This window comes from Protopterus annectens, chromosome 13.part0 (genome assembly GCF_019279795.1).
Source record: "Protopterus annectens isolate FY-2018-M chromosome 13.part0, PAN1.0, whole genome shotgun sequence".
Lineage (NCBI taxonomy): Eukaryota > Metazoa > Chordata > Ceratodontiformes > Protopteridae > Protopterus > Protopterus annectens.
In genome coordinates, this window is record NC_056747.1 from 965,446,592 (window position 1) to 965,473,477 (window position 26,886).

At 45.4% G+C, this 26,886-nt stretch overlaps 1 protein-coding gene across 2 annotated transcripts in view; it reads left to right on the forward strand.

Annotated features, from left to right (window-relative positions):
* Positions 1-26,886, forward strand: part of KAT2A (lysine acetyltransferase 2A) — a 647,704-nt gene that overhangs the window by 140,987 nt on the left and 479,831 nt on the right. The gene's annotated exons all lie outside the window — the stretch shown is intronic.

Sequence of the window (26,886 nt, forward strand, 5' to 3'; positions counted from 1 at the left end):
GGTCATGTCATCAGTGGTATAAAATCAGGCAGCCGACGCCATTACATCAATCTTTCTTGCCGAGGAGCCCGAGGCAGAGGCAGTTTGCACGAGTGCTGGTCGGCCGCTACCCGAGTTTTCGTTTCCGAATTGAAGTTGAAGTCTTCTAAAGCTAAGTACCCCGTTGGGGATCCTTTTTTCTTGCTCTAACTGATGTCAGAAAAAGTTAACAGTTGTCTCGCCTGTGGAAAGCAAATACCACACAGAGACTTCCATTCTTACTGCGTCACCTGTTTAGGCCTAGACCACAACGTCCCTCACTGTTGCTTTTGCGCTTTGCTCACTGCCAGAACTATACGTCGTCGGGCCCTTATTGTAGCTAAATATTTTTGCTCTCAGTCCTCATATTCCGATATGGCTTCGGTAAGCCATCCGACTATCGATCTTCTGGAAAAACGTAAGGATAAAGACATAGACAGACAGCACAGGTCCAAAACTGCCGACAACGCTTCCATTAAGCTAGTTGTCAGTTCTGTGGTCCTCAGTGAGGCGCTTTTGCAGCCCCTGATGCCTGCTTCTGTGGATTTGCAGGCCGCTACCAAGATCCATTCGGAGTCCGGTATGCCACGAGACTCTTCTTCGACTAAGGATCCTGCGGATGTCTTTACCTTGGATGGGTCCAGAGCTGCTGAGCAGGCACCGGCTTCTGAGGAAGTTCTTCTCACTACCGATACTCGACACAAACTGACGACTTCTTTCGCGTCTTCAGTTCTTTTTAAAACTCCCGTGTTTCTAAGGCCCAGGGTATGAACTACGCCTAAAAAATCGACAACCCAAGCTCAGGCACCTGCTTCCGTGCCTCAATTTCAAATGCTTAAAATGGAGGAAGACCTTATTATGCTTATTGGGGGAAGCCAGGTTATCCCTTCCAAAGGAAAAAGAGACTTGTCCCCAGTAGTTTTATCTGAACAGGAGTCCGATGTCTCTGAGGTTTCTGAATATGAAGACATGCAACCCCTCTCTGCTTATGAGGATTCTGATGCAGAGGAATCCATTCCTTTTGCCTCTCCTCCCGAGGATTTTTCATTTGGTGAAACCCTACATACTTTAAGGGAGCATTTCCAATGGGACTGTCTGGACTATCCTCAATTAAAAAAGAGACTCAGGGAATTCTTAGATTTACCACAGCACAGACCTTTAGCCATTCCTCCTGTCCTGGATGTTGTGGATGATGTTTTTATGGAATCCAGTTTGACTCCAGATACCCTTCCTCCTACTCTCAGGAAACCTGACAGGTACAACAGAGTCCCTGACTCTCACAAATTCCTTTTCAAAAATCCTACTGCTGACCCAGAGGTCATCTCCTAAGGACCTAAAGGAATTAAAGCAACCTCAGCTAAGAATCCCAGCCCCTCAGACAGGGATTCTCGAGCTTTAGACAGATGAGGTAAAAAAGTATATACACCTCTGCAACTCTTGCTATTAGAGCAGTAAATTGTCAGTTCCACATGCTGAAATATCAGCAGCATACCATGGAACTCCTCAAAAAATATCTTCCTTTCTTGCTTGTGCAGAAAATAAAGAATTACAAGAGCTTATGCATTCTGCAAGCCAAGTAACTAAGCACACCTTGCAATGTGGCTTTGAAGCCCTAGACGCATCTTGCAGGGCAGCAGTCACTGGTTCACTTAGAAGGCATGCTTGGCTTAAGGAACAGACCTTGCCAGACCATGTCAAATCAAAATTATTGAATGCACCATTGAACAAAGACAATTTGTTTGGCACCAAGGCAGAAGAGGTCTTAAAAAAAAAGATGGAAGAAAAAGCTGAATCTATGCAGACAGTTAAATACTTTTTACAGGTCCAGCCTCTGAGGTTCAGTAGGCATTGCCCCTCCAAGCACTGGTCCTTTCCAGCCCCCTCTAGGCCAGCTCAGCCAAGACCCAGGGGAAGCAGACCCCCCAGACAGCAGGGAATGCAGATATCTAAGCAATGGAGTTCCTCCTCTTCAAAAACAGGGAGTGCTAAGCCATCCTCTTATGGTAAGAACTCTCACTGACTTTACACCTCCACCCCTTACCTCTGCCCACCTGCTTGTTCCCCTACAAGGAAAACTGTCCTTCCATGCAAACAACTGGGCCTCTATTACCAACAACCGATGGGTCCTCAACATAATGTCGCAGGGATACAGATTTTATTTCCTCACTATGCCAACCCCAAAAAGGTTTCCAGATCTTCCTCCAAACCAGTGGGCAAAGGCCAAAAAGCAAGTTCATTCCCTACTCTCCATGAGGGCAATACAGCATGTTCCTGCAGACCAGATAGGCTAAGGTTTCTATTCCAGACTCTTCCTGGTACCCAGAAAAGAAGGCACCTGGCACCCAATCCTCGATCTATCCATTCTAAACACCTTCCTGATGCTAACCAAAACTCAGAATGCTCACCCTCCAGCAGCTTCTTCCTATGCTTTCCAAGGATGCTTGGTTAGCCACCCTAGACCTAAAAGAGGCCTTCCTACACATCTCAGTCAGGGAATCTTGCAGAAAATATCTACGTTTCAGGACAGGATCTATGCACTTTCAGTTCTCTGCGCTTCCCCTTGGCTTATCCACTGCTCCCAGAGTTTTCACAAAATGCCTGTCCAGCCATTGCTTTTTGCAGACAAAGAAATACTCAGATTTACCCCTACTTAAACAATTGCCTGATTCAGGCAGACAGTCAGGAAAAGCTGTTACAGCACCTGACCTTTGTAAAGGACCTACTGACCTCCCTGGGGTATACTATCAATGAAAAGAAATCAAAACTAGTCCCCACACAAAAAAATTGTATTCCTGGGAGCAAGCCTGGGCACAGCATCCCAGATGGCGTTCCTTACTCCAGAAATGCAAGCCTACCTGACAGGCTACATGTTGTGTAGTCCAATCTCACCTTCATTTTTACATATGGGTTCGGAGCCGAGGCCGATTTGCAAGCTCGAAGACTTCTGGTTGGCTCTTGGCTAAGCAGGTATCCCATAGTGTACCAGTACAAATACCAGATCTCGTTTGCCGCGTCGACGAGTTCGGTTGTGCTTCTCTTGGCTCTGGCTAAGTGTCAAAATTCTTCTATTTAAATTTTGTATTACAGTTTTTACTGTGTTGTAAGGTGCTTTTATCTTAGACAGTAGTGTTGTTTGACCTTTTCAGTGCATTCTTAGCTTAAACTTGTTGTTAGTCTGGTATCCTGTGTGCCAGTTTAGAGTTCTTTGTAGGCGCTGTTGCGCTTTTTCCTCATCAGATAGTTGGTGGTGGTTTTCCGCTGCTAGTTAACAGGGGTTCCTGTTATTCTGTTGTTTTTTTCTAGACCGTTATTGGCAGTTTAGTTTCCTTAATCTGAGATTGTATTTTTGGCGGGGATCTGCTGGTTATTTGCTAAGGGTTGGAGTTCCTCCCTTAGTACGTTAGTTATTTTCTTCAAATTGTTACCACATAGAGTTGTATACAGTTTTCTGTGTGTGCGTGTTTTCTGGTCTGTTTAATTAAAAGACCTAGTTTTCTGTTCCACCTGGCTAGGCCCATTTGAGTTAGAGGACCTAGTCCTCGTGGTACTTCCTTCTGTACGGCTAGGCCCATTTTAGTTATAGGACTAAAAATTGTTACCACATACAATTATTTACAGTTTTCTGTGTGTGTGCATTTTCTGGTCTGTTTAAATTAGAAGACCTAGATGTTCTTCGTGTTTCACTGTTGCAGTCATTACATTTGGGTAATCTGCTGGCAGGTTGCCCTCAGTCAGCCTGAATAACAAAGTCTTGGGTCCTGCATCAGTTGCTGTCTCCTCTTCCATGACGTCAGGTCGTCAGGGGTATAAAACATTCAGCCGACGCCATTTAATCAGTCTTTCTTGCCGTGCGGTGCCCGAAGCAGAAGCAGTTCGCAAGTGCCGGTCGGCCGACTCCTGAAATTTTCGTATTCGAGTTTCAGAACCATAGTCTTCAAAACTAAAGCCAAGTACCCCGTTGGGGAAACTTTTTGTTGCTCCTTACCGATGCCAGTAAAAGTTAATAATTGCATTACTTGTAGGAAGCAAATACGTCATAAAGATTTTCATTTGTACTGTATTCCTTGCCTAGGCCCTGATCACAACGTGCCTTGCTGTTGGTTTTGTGCTAAATTCAACCAACGCACTATTAAGTGTCGGTATATTTTTGCTTCTAAATATTTTGGTTCAAGACTTAACTACCCAGAAATGTCGGTTAGCAATCCGACTGCCGGAGTTCACAAAAAACGCAAGGAAAAAGACAAGAGACAGACCGTCTAGGTCCAAAACCAACGACAAAACTTCTCCTAAGCCAGTCGCCGGTTCACCAGTACTCAGTGAGGCGCTTTCGCTGACCCTGATACCCGCTACTTTTGAGTCGCAGGCCTCTACCAAGACCCATTCGGAGTCCGGTATGCTGCGAGATTCGCAAAGTATTGAACCCGAGGATGTCTCTCCCTTGGATGGGTCCGGAGCTGCTGAGCAGGCACCGGCTTCTGAGGGTGTTTTCAGGCCTCAACATTTTTTACATTAAACCGACGCCAGCAACAAAAACAAGGTCAAAAACAACTTCTATGTCTAAAAAACTGATGCATGAGCCACGTGCTTAGGCCCCTATGCCTAAAAAACAGATTATCAAAATGGCTGAGGATTTAATTACCTTGATCAGGGGTTCCCAACCCCCCCCTCCCTGGCTAAGAGGCCTAGGCAAGGCACTGATTATGAATCTTCAGATCAGGTTTCCATTTCGTCTGATTCCTCTTCTGATCAGGAATTTTGTATTCCACCCTGTGAGGATTCTGATGCAGAGGAATCCATCCCATCTGCATCTCCTCCTAAGGATTACTCTTTTGGAGAGACTTTGCATACTTTAAGGGAACATTTTTACTGTGAGAGTCAGTACTTCCCTGAATCAAAAAAGAGGCTTAGGGATTTCCTTCTTCTTCCTCAGCATAGGCCTTTGGCAATACGTCCTGTATTAAACATTGTTGATGATGTGTTCTCGGAATCAAGCATGGCTCCTGATTCCCTGCCTCCAGCTCCTAGTAAGCCAGACAGATATTACAGGGTTCCTGACTCCCACAAGTTTCTTTTCAAAAATCCTGCTGCTGATCCTGAGACTATTTCTCATGGTCCCAAGGGTGTTAAGGCTTCTACAGCCAAAAGTCCTACCCCTTCTGCTAGAGATTCCAGGGCGCTGGATAGATGGGGTAAGAAGGTTTATACGTGTGCAACCTTGGCAATCAGGGCTTTAAACTGCCAGTTTCATATGCTTAAATATCAACAGCATGTTATGGGCTTACTGAAACAGAAAATTATGTTAATTTCTAATTGTGTGGAAAATAAAGAGTTGCAGGATTTATTACATTCAGCAGAACAGGTTGAAAAGCATACTTTGCAATGTGGTTTTGACTCCTTGGAGGCCTCTTGTAGGGCCGCCGTTACTGGATCTGTGATTATAAGGCATGCCTGGCTCAAGGAGCAAAATCTGCCTGATCATGTTAAAGCTAAATTGTTGGATGCCCCTTTGCAGCATGATACTCTGTTTGGTAATAAGGCAGAAGAGGTTTTAAAGAAAATGGAAGAAGCCAAATCTATGCAAACTGTAAAAGATTTCTTGCAAGTGCAGCCACCCAGGTTCAGTAGGCACTGACCTACTAAAAATTGGTCCTTTCCTGTGTCCAACAGAGCCACTCAGGGCAAACCCAGGCGCTCAAAAGGCTCCAGATATCAGTCACAGGGTTCTTACATGTCAAAGCAATGGGGTGCCTCCACCTCCAAATCTGGAGGAAACAAAGCACAACCCTACAGTAAGCAGTCTTAATGACTTTCCTCTACCATCTCCAAGCACTTATCTTTTGGCAGGCCCCTTGGAGGGAAACCTAGCACTTCATGCTCAAAATTGGCAGTTAATTACCCAGGACAAGTGGGTATTAAACATAGTATCCCAGGGGTACAGATTTCATTTCCATACTTTGCCAATTCTAAACGGATGGCTGGATCTGCCACAAAACCAGTGGACAGAGGCCCAGAAACAAGTCATGTCCCTCATGGATATGGGGGGTTATTCAACCGGTACCAGAAAAGGAAAAAGGACAATGATTTTATTCAAGACATTTCCTGGTACCCAGAAAAGACAATTCATGGAGTCCAATACTGGACTTATCGATTCTGAACACGTTTCTGGACATTACAAAATTCAAAATGCTGACTTTACAACAGCTACTGCCTATGCTAGGCAAGAATGCTTGGTTAGTAACTCTAGACTTAAAAGAGGCATACCTGCATATCCCAATAAGGGAATCATGCAGAAGATACCTCCGCTTCAAAGCAGGTTTTTTTACATTACCAATTCTCTGCACTGCCCTTTGGCTTATCTACAGCGCCCAAGGTCTTTACAAAGTGCCTGGCACCAGTAATTGCATTCTGCAGGCAAAGAAACATTCAAATGTATCCTTATCTGGACGATTGTCTCATTCAAGCAGAGGACAAGAACACTCTTCTTCAGCATCTGGCATTTGTAAAACGGCTTCTAGCATGCCTAGGTTACACCATAAACGAAAAGAAATCACAACTGGTACCCTCTCAAATAATTACATTCCTGGGTGCAAGCTTGAATACAACTGCCCAGATAGCTTACCTCACGCCACACAAACAAATGCAATTGACAACATACTTCAAACAAATGGCAACAAAAACCCAGTTATCTGCAAGACAAATTCTGCAGGCTTTGGGGTTCATGGCATCCTGCATTCTACTAATTCCATATGCGAGATTGCATATGAGGAAACTTCAATGGTACCTAAAAAGTTTATGGAGTCAACATTGTCACAACCTGGAAACAATGATTCCTCTCATTCCCTGCCTACAACAGGAGTTTCTTTGATGGGCAGAGATATGTCACCAAAACAAGGGACTGTCATTCACTTTACCCCCTGCCACCCAAACCCTAACTACAGACTCATCAGACTATGCTTAGGGGGGCCCACCTGGCAGGGAGATGCATTCAGGGCAAATGGTGCCCAAACCAAATGCATCTGCATATCAACCAGAAAGAAATGCTAGCTGCTCAGAATGCTCTGACAGCTTTCAAGGACTTACTTCATCCAGGACAACTACTGATAAAGACTGACAACACCACAGTTATGTGGTACATAAACAAGCAGGGGGGTACACATTCCTACCCCCTTTGCGACTAGCCATGGCCTTGTGGAACACAGCCTTAACTTACCAAATACATCTTCAAGCTCAGTTCCTTCCAGGAAAGCAAAATACTCTGGCAGACGACCTAAGCAGAAATCTTATGGACCCGCACGAATGGAAACTGGATCCACAAATCTTCAGCATGTTAACACAGAAATGGGGGAGCCCAGACATAGATCTATTTGCCTCTCCCCAAAACTATCCGTTGGACAAATTTTGCACAAGAACTCCTCACAAAAAAGCATGGAAAATGGATGCTCTGTCCTTCAGCTGGAAAAACCTATCAGTCTATGCCTTTCCCCCTCTGCCTCTACTCTCCAAGATCTTACTAAAAGTCAGACAGGAAAAAACAAAAATGATCCTAATTGCTCTGGACTGGCCTCGCCAGCATTGGTAACCGCTTCTATGGAATATGTCGCACCTTCCTCCGTGGTACTTGCCTCAAACACCTCATCTGCTGTCTCAGCAGAACTATCAAATCCTGCACACTCGGCTCCAAACTGTGAATCTTGCAGCATGGCTAATCAACTAATTATTCAAACCATGCCTCTCAGTAAACCTGTGATGGATGTAATTTTGGAAGCCAGAAGGCCTAGTACTAGAAAATCTTATGCTAATAAATGGAAGAGATTCTGTGCTTGGAACCAAGCACAAGGAATAGACACAGCAAAGCCCAATATTCCTCAGATTTTACAATACTTAACTGAGATGCTTGACAAGGGCCTATCTTTTTCTTCAATAAAAATCCATGCCTCTGCCATCTCAGCTCATTACAACACAGATCCTCCCCTTTTGTCTCATCCACTGCTTAAACAGTATCTCAGAGGGACCAAAAATTTAAGGCCTCCCAGGAGAACACCAACTCCTGCATGGGACCTCAATTTTGTGTTGGAAAAGCTTTCCCTGCCTCCTTTTGAACCAGCTGCTACTGCGGATATAAAAGTCCTCTCTTGGAAAACAGCTTTTCTTTTAGCAGTCACTTCAGCTAGAAGGATTTCAGAACTACAGGCTCTCATGGCAGTGGAGCCTTCCATTATATTTTACCCGGACAGGGTGGCCCTCAGGACCAATCCTTCTTTTATGCCTAAGGTGGTGTCCAGTGTGGCTCTTAACCAGACCATTCACCTGCCAACATTCTTTCCAAATCCGCAGAATAAGGGGGAGCGGATTCTGCACTCATTGGATGTACACAGACCACTAAGATTCTACTTAAACTGGACAAAATCTGTAAGAAAGTCTGAGCAACTACTGGTAGCATTTGCTGCAGGATCAGAGGGAAAAGCTATATCAAAGCAGACTTTTGCTAAATGGATAAGCCACTGCATTCGTTTCTGCTATTTGCACCATGGTAAACCTGTGCCCAAGGGGATCAGATCCCATTCCACCAGGGCTGCCACTACTTCAGCAGCTTTTCTCAAAGGAGACCCAATCAAAGACATTCTAGAAGCTGCTACTTGGAGCTCTGTTCATACGTTCACAAAGCATTATCTTTTACCTCCCTTCTCTAAATCCAGGGCAGGCTTTGCCACTGCAGTCGTGCAGGGCCTTATAGCTGCTCTTAATGCTGTTTAGGTCCATCCTCCCGTCCATAGCTTTGGGATTCTACCCAAATGTAATGACTGCAACAGTGAAACACGAAGAACATAGTACAGTTGTGTACACTTACCATAAATTTAGATGTTCGAGTGTATTCACTGTTGCAGTCCGGGTTACCCACCCGCCATCCCCCTTTCTATACCTTTTTTTCCTTCACTATACTCAAAAGCCTTTGTGGTGTATTCGCTTTTAGTTGAAGGTAAATTTTATGTTTCTAAGGTGCATTTATATATTTACAGTTTATTTATATATATTTTTGCTCCCCATTTGGGGGGCACCTTACATCTAGGGCAAGAAAAACTGCGTCAGCTGCATGTTTTATACCCCTGACGACCTGACGTCAGGGAAGAGGAGACAGCAACCGACACAGGACCCAAGACTGTTATTCAGGCTGACTAAGGGCAACCTGCCAGCAGATTACCCAAATATAATGACTGCAACAGTGAATACACTCAAACATGTACATTTATGGTAAGTGTACACAACTGTACTTTTTCTGTCCACCGGGCTAGGCCCGTTTAAGTTAGAGGACCTAGTCCTTGTGGTACTTCCTTCTGTAGGGCTAGGCCCGTTTTAGTTTGAGGACCTAGTCCTCTCCCCTCCTCCTTCCTTTCCTGGGTGTTGCGTGTGTGTGAAATGTCTAAAGAGAGTAAGGAGCACAAACCTTCGGGTTTTAAGAAGTGCATGAAATGCTCCCAAAAGATTTCTTTAATGGATGGCCACAGTAGCTGTGTCTACTGTTTAGGGGCCATCCACCTGCAAGAATTGTGCTTGTTCTGCCATGCTTTCTCTCCTAGGGTGTTACAGGAGAGAAAGAACAAGCCCATACTCAAGGGTCTACTAAAACCATCTTTTGAGGAAGTTATATCCAGTTCATCGGCTTCCTCCAAGTCTGGCAAGTCTAAGTTTTCAAAAAGGTCTTCTCTGGCACTGGCTGGTGTCTTGGAGCCGCCTTCTAAACAATCAAAATCTGCCTCCTCGACTCCACTGCCTTTTGAGCCGAAGGAGAGCACTATTGTGGTGTCAGAGTCGGTTCCAAGTGTTTCGGAGCCGACCTCTGAACTGATTGAGTCAGCAATTGAATCTGCTACTTGGAGCTGGTCTGTGGATTCCGTACTGGTTTCTGTGTTACTGAAGTCTCCAGTGCCCCCTAGATCAAGATCCCCTACTATGTCTTCCAGGAGCCTTTTGGAAGAAGATGTGGAGAGGGTAGTGTTGAGACTCATGAAGTCGTCTGTCTTACCAAAATTATTGTTGGCTCCGGTGCCACTCGATCCAGCTTTGCCCTTGTCTGCTATTCCTCCTCCGAGCCATGTTGGCCCTTCAGAGCCAGAGTGCTTGGTGCCACCGGAGGTACTATCAGTTCCAGCTCCCTTTGTTGCTGCTTTGGAGCCAGGTTCGGCTCCAACACACTGTGTGCCGTCCGGCTTGTCCAGGGACCGAAGCTCTTCTGTCGGTGCCATCAGGGAGGGTTGGAATCGATCTTCTTCAGTTCCGAGCCTTCCTGTCGGTGCGTCGGCCAGGGTGAGCTCGGACCCTGCATCTGTCTTGGAGCTGACGGCTCTGGCTGTGGCTCCGATGTCAACCTTTGTCTCTTCGGAGTGGGGGAGGTCTTCGGAGCTGGAGAGATCGGCATTTGAGATGATGAGGAATGTGCTGTCTCTTTCTCCAGCCCCTACCAGTGGTATCAGCACTCTTCACCCGAGAGCACCCACTACGGTCTCAGCCCCTACTCTTTCTGGAGACAGCAGAGACCCTCGGCCTCAGGAGCCATTGGCTGGTGGCCCCCACTCTTCCGAGGCCTCCCCGAAATGTCCTTTCGAGGAACCTCCCGGGAAGAGGCTATGTAAGAGGAAGCATGTTGACTCCCAGGATGAGTCCTTGACATTGGACACTGACCTTGAGGAGTCTGAAGGGTCCCCCAAGTCGTCGTCTGATGATGTCTCCTTCGTGGACATCTTGGAGATTCTTAAGCAGAGGTGCGACTGGCCCACTGTCAACCCTTCTGATTGAGGAGATGGTGTACCTGAAGGCTTTCGGGTCTCAACCTTCTGCCTCTTGGGTGTCTCCACCTTTTGACGAACTGATGGACCTAGTTAGTCAAAAGGTGTGGGATACTCCTGATGCCATGGAGCCAGTCCCCAGGAGACCAAATAAGTTTCTGTCTGCCCGTCCTGGTAAAGAGTTTTTGTCTAAGGGCTTTCCCGTAGATGCCATGGTGGTGGCAGTGGCCACAAAGGAGCTGGCGGAGACTTCTTCCTCTGTTCATCCGCCAAATAAGGATTCTCAACAGATGGATAGATTTGGGAAGCGTATCTTTAGTTCAGCGGCATTTACCCTTCGATCGTTGAACTATTTCACTCACTTCACGAGATTACAGAGGGATCTCCTCAAGGAGTTAGGAGATTCTGTACAAGGTGCATGTACTGAGGGAGTCCCTGACAAGATCTCTGCTCAGTTGTCTATCTTAAATTCTATAGTTAACTTCTCCATGCGGCTTATCTCCTATGCAGCTGATAGAGCAAGTAGAGCAGCGGGTTCAGGAATTGCCCTGAGGCGTCACTCCTGGATGCACTTGTGTAATTTTGCAGAACCGTTCAAGTCTACTTTCACCAACGCCCCATTTGATGATTCCTCATTGTTTGGTTCTAAGGTGAAGAACACACTCAACTCGGTGTGAGCAAGAAGGAAAGATGCTTTCTGCCGTGGGAGTATGTTTTACTGTTCCCTCTCGACCATACCCCAAAGGTCAAAGGGGCGGTAAAATGTGGTTCAAAAAGTCCCAGAGGGTCTTTCTGGGCACACAGGGTGAACCCTCCTTTAGAGGCAGAGGAGGAGGAGGAAATGGGAGACGTTGCCCTAGAGGCAGGGGTGGTCCGCAGTACCAGCAAGGCCATGATTCCTTTTGGGGACGGGCCTTATCAGCGCTCCTGATAAGGCCCGACTGTGTTTCTCTGGGGCCAGTCATGGTTCGCATTTCTTTGTATCCAGAAGCCTGGCTAAATATCACTCGAGACAAGTGGGTACATAGAGTTGTTACCAGAGTAGTAGTAGAGTAGAGGCTATATCATACCCTTTTCCCTTCCACCATTTGTTCCCAAGAAGATCCCAGATGTACCACCCAATCACAGGGATCAGGCAACTGTGAAGATCAAAAAGTTGCTTTTAAAAAGAGTCATCCAGTCCGTTCCAGCAGACCAGATAGGATCCAGAACTTACTCCAGGTTCTTTTTAGTACCAAAACGAACCGGAGATTGGAGGCCAATATTTGACCTCAACAGGTTAAACGAATCGGTGAAGGACAAGTTTCAGATGGTAACTCTGCAGTCGATAATCCCGCTGTTAGGGAAAGACTATTGAATGTGCTCTCTAGATCTCCAAGACGCCTACTACCATATAAAAATGGACAAGGTGTCCAGGAGCCATCTACGCTTCCGGCTGGAAGCCAGATATTATTAGTTTCGTGCTCTGCCCTTTGGTCTCACTACAGCCTCCCTGGGTGTTCAAATGCATGGCAGTAGTGACAGCTCACCTGAGACGTTAGGGATTCCAGGTGTTTCCATATTTGGACGACTGGCTCCTGACCACCCCCACCAGGCATCTACTCCTCCAAAACAGAGATGCCACTATTCAACCAGTTAGGGATCTCCATAAATTGGGAAAAATCTGCATTATTGCCGTCTCAATCTGTGATTTTTATAGGCGCAGAGGTAGACACAGTGAACATGACAGCTCGTCTCCCCGCGGACAGGGCACAAAACTTAATCTCTCAAATTCAACGTATTCTCCCGTTGTGGAAGGTCAAAGCGAAGTTGGTTCTTCAGCTCCTTGGGACTATGGCTTCCACCATTCTATTAGTACCATTAGCCAGGTTGCACATAAGAATTCTCCAGTGGCTTCTGTCTTCCCAATGGTCCTTCCAATATTTCCTACTGAGTCATCCAATCCTGCAGACAGATTCATGCAAGAAGGACCTTCTTTGGTGGATAACCCCCAACCAGTTGAACACGGGTGCCCCTTTTGTTCAACCCATTGCCACTGTGACCACAGATGCCTCCCAGATTGGTTGGGGGGGGGTCATTATCTCGGCAGGACTGTCCAAGGCACGTGGCAAGAACACGAGGCTCACCTGCATATCAATGTTCTGGAGATGAGGGTGGTGCTCCTGGCGTTGTAAGCACTTCAAGACCTTCTTCCTTTCAGGACTATTGCGATACAATCAGACAGCATGTCGGTAGTTTGCTATATCAACAAACAGGGTGGTACCAGATCTTACCCACTCTGTCGAGAGGCCATGCGAGAATTTGGGAATGGGTGATTTCTTCCCAGCGCTTTTTGGTTGTAACACACATTCCAGGGACGGCCAACGTGATAGCCGACAAGCTCAGCCCGGCGATCCTACTGCCTCATGAGTGGTTTCTGAAACAGGAAACAGCGGAACAGATTTTCCGCGAATGGGAGACACCCAGACACGCTCTGGCACAGGATTGGCCCATGGGACTTCTGTATGCTTTTCCTCTCATTTCTAAAGTGATTCAGAAAGCCAGTCGGCTGGGAAGCAAGTTGATCCTCATTGCTCCTTACTGGCCTCGTCAGGTCTGGTTCCCCTTTCTCGAGCCTCTTCTCCTGGACAATCCTTGGATCCTGGACCCAGCTCCAGATCTGATGACTCACATGTCAGGTTCGCTGCATCCTTCAATTCACACCCTCAAGTTGACAGTGTGGCTGCTCCAGTTCCATCCCTAGTCAGGCTTCATGATATATCTTCCTCAGTATCACATATTCTTATGTCCTCCCATAAACCTTCAACTAGGAAGCTGTATGGCAGTAAATGGAAAAGATTTTCTATTTGGGCACCGAAAATGAATGTAGATCCCTACACTGCTTCTATCCCTGTGATTTTGGAATTTCTCTTTGAGCTTTTTCAACAAGGAGCTGCCGCTGCCACTATCAGAGTCCAATTGGCGGCAATTTCTCATTTTCACTTAGGGTTTTCAGATAGCAGTTTAATGTCTCATAAGCTATGCAAGACCTTTTTGAAAGGAATCACTCTTTTGAGACCACCACTGAAAGAACCTGTGGCTTCTTGGGATTCAAATTTTGTGTTGTCCAAACTGACTTCTCCCCCGTTTGAACCTTCCCACTCATCTTCATTGAAATGTTTGTCTTGGAAGACTTTGTTTTTGGTAGCTATTACGTCAGCTAGACTGGTATCGGAGCTACAATCCTGGTCTGTTAAGCCACCTTATTTAATCTTTCACAAGGACAGGGTGTCACTGCGTACTAATCCCTCCTTTGTTCCCAAATCTTGTTCCCGTTTCCTTAAATCAGTCCATAGAACTCCCAGTTTTCTTCCCTAATCACTGTAATGCAGCTGAATACTGTTTTCATCAGCTGGACATTCATAGATAACTACGTTTTTATTTACAGCGGACCAAGGAATGTAGGAAATCAGATCAACTATTCATTTCCTTTTCCGACTCCAGATTGGGCTTACCAGTTTCTAAAGTGACGCTGTCTAACCGGATTTCCACTTGCATAGCCTTTATCTACAGTTCGTAGGGCAGACCTTTACCCTGCAGGATCAAGGCTCATTCTACAAGGTCGCTGTCTACCTCTGCAGCCTTTCAAGCCAGGGTCCCATTTGATAATATTTGTGCAGCAGCTACGTGGGCTACCCCTCACACTTTTATTACACATTACAAATTGGATTTAGCTTCCAGGGGTAGAGCATCCTTTGGCTCCATGGTGCTTAGGAGTATTTTCCAGTGAGCCACCCAAGGATAAGGCGCGAGGGACGCTGTCCCATATGTAAAAATGAAGGTGAGATTGGACTACACAACATAAAGAAGTTATGTGCTCACTATAACGTTCCATGTTGGTAGTCCATCTCATCCTTCATTTTACCAACCTCGCCCTCCTGCCCCCATCTTGGAAGATCTGGAGATAATAATAATAATTTTGTTATCTTTGGTTGGAGACCCTTTGTATTGGTTTGTCTGTTTTGTTTTGTTTTTTCTAGTGAGCAGCAAACAAGATCTGGGGTTTGTACTGGTGCACTATGCGATACCTGCTTACCACAACCCAACCAGAAGTCTTCAAGCTTATAAATCGGCAGAGCCGGAGCCGAGGATCGCCTCTGAACCCATATGCAAAAATGAAGGGTGAGATGGACTACCAACATGGAACATTATGGTGAGTACATAACTTCTTTTTCTCTCATCTAGCCACCTGAACCCTGTTATCCACAAGGAAAATCCTGCAAACTCTATGGTTCATGGCCTCCTGCATTCTACTCATTCAGTATGCCAGACTGCATATAAGAAAACTTCAGCGGTACCTAAAACGCCTTTGGTGTCAACACTCAAGACCTGGAAACTATCATACCTATGATACCCTGCCTAAGGAAAGATTTTCTTTGGTGGGTAGCAGCATGCAGCCACAACAAGGGACTCCCTTCTCACAACCCCACGCCACCCAGACCCTCAGCACAGACGCATCAGACTATGCCTGGGGTGCACATTTGGACAGCAGGTGCATTCAGGGCCATTGGAGCCTAAATCAAATACGTCTGCACATCAACCAAAAAAGAGATGCATAGCTGTTCAGCATGCCCTGACAGCTTTCAGACCCCTACTCTCCCCGGGGCTTCTAGTGATCAAAACAGGCAACACCACAGTGATGTGGTATATCAACAAGCAGGGAGGGACTCACTCTTATCCTCTCTGCAGGCTCGCCATGACCTTTTGGCACACGGCCTAAGCCATGCAAATCGACCTGCTAGCACAATTCCTGCCAGGCTCCTTAAACTCTCTGGCAGACAACTTAAGCAGAAAACCTGCTAGACCCACACGAGTGGCAGCTAGACCATAGAACCTTCAACCTTGTAACCCAGAAATGGGACACCGCGAAGGTAGACCTCTTTCCTCCCCCCTGCAATCATCAGCTCAGCAGATTCTGCACCAGGGAACCTCACAGCAAGGCTTGGAAAGTGGATGCTCTATCCTTCCAATGGGTAAACCTCTCGATGTATGAATTTCCTCCTCTACCACTCATTTCAAGGGTACTGCTCAAAATAAGGGAGGAAAAACCCAGGGCAATTTTGATTGCCTCAGACTGGCCACGCCAGCGCTTGTTCCCACTGCTGCGCAGCCTGTCACCCCTGCCACCATGGCACTTACCTAAGATCCCAACACTCCTGACCCAGAAGAATGGATAATTCATACATCCACAATTGCAGACCCTGAACCTGGCAGCCTGGCTTATTCCCTGACCTCCCCTCCAGCTGCCAGCCTAAGCAAACAAGTCCTGGATGTTATATGTGAGGCCAAACACCCCAGCACTAGAAAATCCTATGCTGACAAGTGGAAAAGGTTTTGCACCTGGATCCAGGCTAAGGGAGCCAAAACAGCATAGCCCTCCCTACCTCTCAAACCTACTGCGCAGGGGTCTATCCTTCCCTTCTATTAAAATTCATGCCTCTGCCATCTTTGCTCATTACAGCACAGAGCCACATCTCTTCTCACACCCTGTCATCAAATAGTTCATAAGAGGGGCTAACAACTTAATGCCACCCAGAAGAGCTCCTACCCCAGCTTGGGACCTTAACTTTGTGTTGGAAATGCTCATCCTACCCCCCTTTTGAGCCTACAGCTTCAGCAGAGTTAAAATTCCTCTCTTGGAAAACAGCCTTGCTTCTGGCCATCACTTCAGTTAGAAGAGTTTCAGAGCTACAAGCACTCATGGCTGTAGAGCCCTTCATTTTCCATGCGGACAGGGTCTCCCTCAGGGCTAACCCATCCTTTATGCCTAAAGTGGTGTCCAGTGTGGCTCTCATCCAATCCATTCATTTGCCCACCTTTTTCCCTAACCCATAAAACAAGGGGGAAGGATTCTGCACTCTCTAGATGTGCAATGACAGCTCAGATTCTATCTGGATAGGACTAAATCATTTAGAAAAACTGACCAATTGCTAGTCAGCTTTGCAGCAGGGGCAGAGGGCTAGGCCATATTCAAACAAACAGTCTCCTAATGGATGGCACACTGCATCCATTTCTGCTACAAACAGCACAGGAAACCACCCCAAAGGGGGTCAGGATGCATTCCACCAGGGCAGCTTCCACATCTGCAGTTTTTCTCTGAGGGTTCCTCACCAGGGACATCCTGGAGGCTGCAACATGGACTTCTGTTCATACCCTCACCAAGCATTACCACCAGCTTATCTTCTCCAAATCCAGGGCAGGCTTTGCCAATGCAGTCTTGCAGGGCATCCTAGCCAGCCCCCAGTCTTCTTGACTGCCTTCACCCTTTTCTTCAGCTTTGGGAATCAACCCAAGTGTGATGACTGCAACAGTGAAACATGAAGAACATAGTACAGTTGTGTACACTTACCATAAATGTAGATGTTGGAGTGTATTCACTGTTGCAGTCCTGGTTTCCCACCCTCCACCCCCCTTGTCTCTCTCCCTCTCCCTCTCTCCTTGCAGGGAGTTTTTGGTATTTGCTTTCTACTGGTGGTGTTCTTCCACCATAACCTAGCTCCCTATTTGGGGGCTTCTGACAGTTGGGGCAAGAAAAACTTATGTAATGGCGTTGGCTGCCTGATTTTATACCACTGACGACCTGATGTCAGTCCTGGAGTGACAGCAAATGATGCAGAAATACTAAGCCTCTGGTATTCGGGCCGACTGAGGGCTACCCCTGGCAGGATAACCTAAGTGTAATGACTGCAACAGTGAATACACTCGAAGATCTACATTTATGGTAAGTGTACACAATTGTACTTTCTTTGCAAAGTCACTGTTGTCCCATATTTCCTCTACTTTTTGATGACTGTCTTCACTGTGTTCCATGGTATATTCAGTGCTGTGGAAATTGTTTTTGTACTCTTCTCCTGACTGATACCTTTCAACAATGAAATCCCTTTGATATTTGGTAAGCTCTGCATGAAGCATGACTTTTGCTGTAGCAAGCAACTGAGTAAATGTCAGGAAAATCCTAATAGGACAGCTGAACTTTATTTGGGGTTAGTCAGAGTCTGTTTAATTGAAGGCAGGTGTGTACCCAAGAAGACTGAATGTTGTAATTAAATCAAAAGGTGCTTCAGCAAAGTATTATTTTTAAAGGGTGTGCCCAGCTTATTGTACGTTTTTTATTTTTTATATTTTTTCCCCTAACAGATTTATTTGTTTGTCAATTGAACTGTACAAGTTATAGATCACAGTAAAGGTGGGAAAAGTTTTGAAATTATATAGATATATATATATATATATATATATATATATATATATATATATATAAAATAACCTGTGCGTATATGTACAGGTCTGCTTCTAAATTATGAACTTTCAAAACGTCGACTTTCTTATGATTTGAGACCATAAGATCGAAGTTTTGAAACTTCAAGATTTAAATAAAAAAAAAATAAAAACAAAAAGTCTTTTTTTTTTTTTTTTTTATGTTTTATCATATATATATCAACTCTGAGATGACACTACAGCGAGGAAAACGGTAATTATACCATACCGCTCTGTACGGTGATCTCCATTTAAACATTTCAAAGTTTCAAAACTTTGAAGTTTTGGAAGTTCGAAATTTAGTAGTAGACCTGTGTGCATATATATTTATGTTTATATTTATACGTATGTGTGTGTATATATGTCTGTATCCATGTGTATATATTATATGTATGTAAGCATATAGGATCATAGGAGGTTACTAGGCTAATGGCCCTATGGCCCCAAGAGTGCCTGTTTTTAGCAGGCACTAAATCGGCACCCTATTACATGGGGTTAATTTACGGTTTCCCATCCAGAAGTCTAAATTTCTCTTGAATAGGGTCACTGAGGGACTTTGGAACAAACTTCCAATTCATGTTAAACAGAGATGAAGTAACCTCTGTGAGACAAATCTGTCTCTCCAGCAAGTCCTATTGATGCCACATACCAGGTTAAGGTCCTTGGAGCGAGTGACACGTGTACCATTTGACTTAAGAATGTACAGCATTTCCATTAGGGCAGGGTCAGAGATTGCTTTATATTCAAAGTCTGTATAAGACAGAGTAAAGTGACAGTGGTTTTAGTCTGTCCAGATATGACATGCTGAAGACCCTGAATTTTTCTTTGTAAGAAACCTTTGCGGTCTCTCCATTTTGTTTTAATCCATTTGGAACGCAGTCAGGGATGTTATCGGCCTTGGCAAGGGCATTTAAGACCTGCACCTTGGAGATACTAGGTAGGGGACAGGTGGTAGGGATGCTTTGGGGTATACATAGCAGGGGCATGGAAGTGAAGTTTTCACTGAACCTATCAGCCAATAGGTTGGCTATATGCACAGGCTCTGTATATGTAGTACTATTAACTACAAGTTCTGTGCAAGTCTGGTCTTTCCTTAGAGATTACAGATGTAACTAAAGAATACCTTGTGGTTATACTTAGCTAAGGATGTTAATTTGGATTTGTAGTTAGCTTTAGAGGACTTTTCTAGATGTTGTATTTGCTTATTTAAGTTGAGGAGGAGTGCTTAAAGGTTTCATACCGTTCCTTCCTACTGTTCGACAGCAATTTCTTTCTCTTATTGTGTAGCCTGTTTATGGCTGATGCCCACCAGGCAGGTTTGTTCTTCCTTGAGGATCTTGCTTTAGTCCTATCAGGTATGGTGGAGTTAATACACGCGTGTAGATGCTCATATAAAGCCTTGGTGTAAATCACAGCATAGATGTCCTATCCACCTGTGGGGGGAGGGGGGCCAATGAAGCTATTTATGCCATCTCGTAAGAGGTTGTAGTTGGCAGTGGAGAAGTTTTTTAGTTTGGTTCCTACAAGAGGGAGGGTCTTGTGTTATTGTTACCTCCAATGAGACTGGTTTGTGGTTTGACTTCACCAGGGAGGGCCACACACTTGGGTAGGTGCAATGATCCCCCATATTCGTGAGCACCAGGCCCAGAAAGTTTGAGCCCCTTGTTGGGGTGTCAGCCAACTGATCCAGGGCATTGGAGTTATCAAAGTCTAGGAACCTTTGGGTAAGTTTGTTAGTACACATATAATTAACCCAGTCTACGGACAGGTAATTAGTCTCCCAAAACCAGGGTGTTTGGTCGTCTCTTGATCGACTCAGGTAGATCCATGTAGGCTGTGTGTGTGCATTGGTTCATGGAGGGGGTCCCGTAGCTGGCAATGACTTGAAGAGGGGTCTTACCAACAGTCAATTGCACCTGGCTCTGTTTAACCAATCTAGAGGTGTATTTTTTGATTATTGATACACCACCACCTTTAGTTCTCACGCCTCTGAACATGTAGAAGGAATTATAACCCAGTATGGTTGGAGTACTTTCCTGTGGCCTTAAACCAGGTGTCTGTGACCGCAAATATGTCAGCATCTTCCATAGTAAGGACTACTTCCACTGAGTGCAGTTTCAGATTTAGACTCCTAGCATTTAGCAGCATAACCTTGAGGTTGTTTTAGAGAGTATTTTATGTTGGGGAATTTTGTTCTTATGATATTGCCTAAAAAAGGCACTTATGGGAGTGGCAAGAGCCTTAACCAGTAACCAAAATCCCAGAGGTGACAGATGAAGACCATCTCTGACAAAGCATTAAGGCCTGTCAAACATATCACCCAGGCTGACAGGTACTGGATCCCTTTAGAGTGACACCAGAAACTAATCCAGTTATTAAAGTGAATAATTTTTTGTTTGTATTGAGGCATCATCTTAGGTGAGGGTAAAATGCTGCTTGAGGATCATAGGAAGTTACTAGACTTTTGGGCCCTGAGGCCCTTACAAGCCTAGCCAAGAATTTAGCCCATGTTCCAATAAGTCAGCACCCTATGCCATTGTCCAGCAGGGACGTGGGTGGAATCCCAGGGGTGTATTTTCTGTTCCCCATCCAGATATCCAGGTTGCACTTAAAAATGTTTAATGAGGTACTCTGCTTTACATGGAGAGGGAGTCTGTTCCACAAAAGGGGGAGTCTCTGCGACACAAATCTGTCCCTCCAACAAGTCCCATCAATGTCACAGACCAGGTTGAGGTCTCGTGTGCAGGTTACTTGAGTGGAGCTTGACTTGTGGATAAGCAGTAGCCCCATCAGGGCGTGGTTTGAGATTGCTTTGTATGCCAGACAGAGGTCACCTCTGAGGAGTCTGTAGGAGATTGAGTAGAGGGACAGGGCTTTTGCCCTGTCTGTGTAGGGTAGATGTTAGAGGCCCTGGATTCTCCGGGTGAGGAATCACTGTGGTCTCTCCAACTGCTGCATGTGCTTTGTGAGGTACATGTCAAAAGGGGCATTGTATTCAGTAATCCGTCCTATAAGGGAAGAATATAGGGATGTTTTGACCACCTTGTCCCTGGATGAGATACCCTTACTAATGAGGTGGGCCATGTAGAAAGCTTTCCATACAACAGAGGAAATAAGGTGGTCAAAAGTCAGTTTGCAATCAACCTGGATTCCCAAGTCCCTCATGACTAATTACATGCTTAGTGCCTTATTGTCAATGTGATAATTTGTGGGGACGTCATTCTACCCAAAAAGGATGATGATGCATTTTTTGGCATTCAGCTTGAGGCCATGTTTCTGGCACCAGTGATTTGTTTGGGTGAGACCCTTTTGGAGGATGTCAACATCACTAGGGGAATTGATGACAGCACCCAGCTTTCAGTCATCTGCAAACTTGGTCAGCCATAGCCCACTAGATTTGGCCTGCACCTCTGAGAAGTATATCCTGAACAGCAGAGGCCCCAAGACCGATCCCTGGGGCATACTGCTTGTTACGGGTCTACTACTTGAGGTGGCTTCCCCTATTTTGACTAGGTGGGTTCCATCAGTGAGCCAATTTGCTACCCATCTGGTAACATATGGATTGATGCCTAGTTGAGAGAGTTTATCTATTATACCTGAGTGGGGAATACTATCGAAGGCTTTGGCCAGGTCAGGGTAGGCAGTGTGCACTGTCTTCCCCTCATCTGTGGCCTTGGTGACTGTCTCAAAGAAGTTGACCAAATTTAACAGGCATGACCTCCCCTTGACAAAACCAAACTTTGTGGGATCAAGTGTCTGGAGTTTGCCAATGTCCTTGTTAATGAGGTCCGTGATAATCTGCTCCATGGCCTTGAAGATCAGGCTAGTTAGACTGATGGGTCTATAATTTCCTGGATCGATGGATGCTCCATCTTTGTGGAAAGGGATGACAGTAGCTGTCCTCCATTCGGCTGGGACAAAAGTGGTACTCAGGCTTTGGTTGAATAGGGTTCCTAATGGTGCTGCAAGTTTCTGCCCGAGTTCATGTAGGATGCAGCCTGGGATGTTATCGGGTCCCATGGAGGCTCGATGAGATACCCTTACTAATGAGGTGGGCCATGTAGAAAGCTTTCCATACAACAGAGGAAATATGGTGGTCAAAAGTCAGTTTGCAATCAACCTAGATTCCCAAGTCCCTCATGACTAATTGCATGCTTAGTGCCTTATTATTTTTGCCTTTGAGAGGGCAGTGATGACTTGCTCTGTAGAGATAAGAGGAAGGGGTGCAGGTACAGGGGATGTCCTGTTTTACTGATGGGGGGGCACAGAGGAGTGAAGTTTTCAATGAACCTGTCTGCCAGCAGGTTGGCTATATCTACAGGGTTTGTGTATGTGGTGTCCTTGACCACCATATGTTCTTCGTGTTTCACTATTGCAGTCATTACATTTGGGTAATCCTGCTGGCAGGTTGCCCTCAGTCGGCCTGAATTCCAAAGTCTTGGGTCCTGCGTCGGCTGCTGTCGCCCCTTTCCTGACGTCAGGTCGTCAGGGATATAAAAGATGCGGCCGACGCCATTTTCTTTAGTCTTTCTTGCCACCTGGTGCCCGAAGCAGAAGCAGTTTGCAAGTGCCGGTCGGCCGACTCCTGAGATTTTCGTGTTCCAGTTTCAGATACGAAGTCTTCAATAAAGCTAAGTACCCCGTTAGGGAAACTTTTTTCTTGCTCCAGAACGATGTCAGAAAAACTAAATAATTGTATTTCTTGTGGAAAGCAAATACCTCATAAGGATTTTCATTCTTACTGTATTCCTTGCCTAGGCCCTGATCACAATGTTTCTGGTTGGCGGTTTTGTGCTAGATTTAACCAACGCACTATTAAGCGTCGGTATGATTTTGCTTTAAACTATTTTGGACTCTGGTTTAATTATCCAGAAATGTCGTTGGATAGCCATCCGACTACCAGAGTTCACAAAAAAATGCAAAGAAAAGGAGAGAGATAGACTACCGAGGCCCAAAACCTGCGACAAAGCTTCTCCTAAGCCAGTGTCCGGTTTGCCGGTTCTCAGTGAGGTGCTTTCGCAGCCCCTGACGCCCGCTACTTTAGAGTCGCAGCCCGCTACCGACTCCCACGTGGAGTCGGCCTTGCCGCTGGAAACTCAAGGTATTGGAGCCTCGGATACTATTCCTTCAGATGGGTCCGGAGCCGCTAAACAGGCACCGGCTTCTGATGGTGAATTCAGACCTAAACACCTTTACATTAAACCGACTTCAGCTTCAAAGTCAAAGACTAAAGCACCTTCTAAAGCAAAGAAACAAACTCAAGAGCCAAATGGTCAGGCCTCTATGCCCAAGAAACAGATGTTCAAAATGGCCAAAGACTTGATTACCTTGATCAGGGATTCCCATCCCCCCTTGATAAGAGTCCTAGGCAAGAGACGGACTATGAATCTTCAGATCAGGTTTCCATTTCTTTTGATTCCTCTTCTGATCAGGAATATTCTCTTCCCCCCATGAGGATTCTGATGCTGAAGAATCTATTCCTTCAGCTTCTCCTCCAGAGGACTATTCTTTTGGGGAAACCTTGCATACCATGAGGGAGCATTTCCACTGGGAGTGCCAAGATTTTTCAGAATCTAAAAAGAGGCTCAGGGATTTCCTTTTACTACCTCAACACAGGCCACTAGCCATTCCTCGTGTTAGTCATTGTTGACGATGTGTTTTCGGAGTCTAGTCTTACCCCTGACTCCTTACCTCCAGCTCCTGTTAAGCCTGATAGATATTACAAGGTTCCTGATTCTCATTAATTCCTTTTTAAAACCCTTCTGCAGACCCAGAAACTATTTCACAGGGTCCCAAGGGAGTTAAGGCTTCCGCTGCAAAAAACTCTTCCCCCTCTGACTGAGATTCTAGGGCTCTGGATAGATGGGGAAAAAGGTATACACATCTGCTACCTTGGTTATAAAGGCCTTAAACTGTCAGTTTCATATGCTCAAATATCAGCAACATGTCATGGCATTGCTTAAACAGAAAATGTTGTTAAACTCTGAATGTGCAGAAAACAAGGAAATGCAGGATTTATTGCATGCAGCTGAACAAGTTGGAAAGCATTCTTTGCAATCTGGTTTTGATTCTTTGGATGCCTCCTGCAGGGCCGCAGTTACGGGTTCTGTAATTAGGAGGCATGCTTGGTTAAAGGAACAAAATCTGCCTGATCATGTCAAAGTTAAATTATTAGATGCACCTTTACAGCATGATACTTTATTTGGTGTTAAGGCAGAAGAGGTGGTAAAGAAAATGGAGGACAAAGCTAAATCTATGCAAACTGTCAAAGATGTTTTACAAGTACAGCCACCTAGGTTTAGTAGACACTGGCCAACAAAGAACTGGTCCTTTCCTGTGTCAGACAGACCTCAAAGGGGCAGACCCAGACGCCCTAGAGGCAGACCCCAGGCGCGAGGTTCATACAGGTCAAAGCAATGGGGTGCTTCTACCTCCAAAGTTGGAGAAGACAAATCTCAACCATACAGGAAACAGTCCCAATGACTTCCCCCTGCCTGCACCAAGCACTTATCTCCTGGCAGCACCCTTAGGGGCAAAATTAGCACTTTTTTCTCAAAATTGGCACATCATAACCCAGGACAAGTGGGTGCTAAATATCGTGTCACAAGGCTGCAAGTTCCATTTCCATACCCTGCCAAAGGCAAACGGCTGGCCAGATCTGCCAAAAAATCAAAGGGCAGAGGCACAAAAATAAGTCTCATCCCTCATGGACATGGGGGCCGTTCAACAAGTACCAGAGCAGGAGCAGAGACAAGGATTCTACTCAAGATTGTTCTTGGTACCCAGAAAGGACAAGGCCTGGAGGCCAATACTGGACCTATCTATTCTGTACACATTCCTGGATATACCAAAATTCAAGATGTTGACTTTGCAGCAGCTTCTGCCCATACTGGGCAAGAACGCTTGGCTTGTGACTTTAGACCTAAAAGAGGCATACTTGCATGTCCCAGTCAGACAAATATGCAGAAGATACCTCAGATTCAAGGCTGGCTCAATGCATTACCAATTCTCTGCACGCCCTTTCCATATAGTCCAGTGGGGTACATCTCAGGCCGTTCACACCAACATGGACTGTGATGGAGTCATAACAGTACCTATTGTTGAGAGGCGTGTGTGTGTGTGTGTGTGTGTGTGTGTGTGTGTGTGTGTGTGTGTGTGTGTGTGTGTGTGTGTGTGTGTGTGTGTGTGTGTGTGTGTGTGTGTGTGTGTGTGTGTGTGTGTGTGCACGTGTGTGTGTGTGTGAGTGGGGAATCCTGGCACCTGACAGACAGCTGACCGTGACCTTTTCCTTATCCAATCTGGTGAGTGGGACATCTGTGTGTCTCACAATGGAGTCACCTTTGGTTAAGATGTTTGGTTTTGTGTTTTGCTTTAGGGGCTTGTCTGGTGACTGACTGGTGCATGAGCTATTATGTGTAATGTGTTTTGAAGGAGATGTATTGTGTGAAGTGTGCTTGCATTTGGGAGGCCTCTGATGTTTAGGTAGGCTTTTGGCGAGGACCTCTGCATATATAGGTTTGTGTGTATTTGCTTGGTGCAAGAGGTGTGTGTGTGTGTGTGTGTGTGTGTGTGTGTGTGTGTGTGTGTGTGTGTGTGTGTGTGTGTGTGTGTGTGTGTGTGTGTGTGTGTGTGTGTGTGTGTGTGTGTGTAACCCGCGTAGTGTCAGATATACACTCTGGTGAGTGAGAGAGCCTGATGTCTAAGTTCGTACTATAGATGCATCTCACAAATTGAATTTGATTGAACTAGAAGAAGTGGGTTGCCAGTGTACAGGGAGAGGACAGAAAAGACCAGGTGAGGCAGATGGAGAGGAGAAGTCTAAATTATGAAGGGCTAGTGGGTGAGGTTTTTGTTGGTACCTCAGAAGCTATGCTGAATTTTTCACCTGATACTGAAGCAGAATTGCGAGAAACCTCAAATGGAGCACAAGCAGTGTACTAAGGGAAGATTAACAAACAAGAAGTTTGTGTCCAACTGCCAATAATAACCCCCACTGAGCCCTGCTACACAGTGAGCGAACCTGCGCAGATGTGGGACTTAGATACAGGCAAGTTTAACAGATTTAACCCAAACTACCAATCAGAGAATAGATTTTTCCCAAACAACGAAACGGTGAAGCCCACACAGAGCCTTTTGTAGCAAACTCCAACTCAGAATGGTCTCTGGCTACACGCTTCTGCCACAAGGTGCGGGGGGGGGGGGCTCTTAATGTAAGCTGGCTGATTTCAGAGCTCAAGTGGTAACAGTCTACATTCAGCAGATCTGAGTCTAGCCTATGCTAAAATGCAGGAACACAGTGAGTATGAGGTGCAGAAGTAAAAACAGCAGCAGTTCAACATACAAACGCACATGCACTTCTATAAATATAGATGTGTTTTACATAGTTTACCTTCATTTTGTCGCACATGGTATGTGCGATTGCCCTGTTGTGCGACCTGTGTTACTGAAATACGGAGAACTTCGAAGGATCAAATGTCGAAAATGGTTCGCTGGAAAGCCATTTCCGACATTTGATCCATGTGTTTGAATGGCAAAAAAGCATTCACTTATTTGCCAATTAAACACATGGTGAATTGGCATTGTCGTGTTTTGCAGCCGTACTTTCGGTGTTATGCACGTCGAACGACAATTCAAAGGTAAACCGTTTTACACACGTATGTTTGTGTCTGTGTATATATATATGTGTGTGTGTGTGTGTGTGTGTGTGTGTGTGTGTGTGTGTATATATATATATATATATATATATATATATATATATATATATATATATATATATATATATGCACACACACTT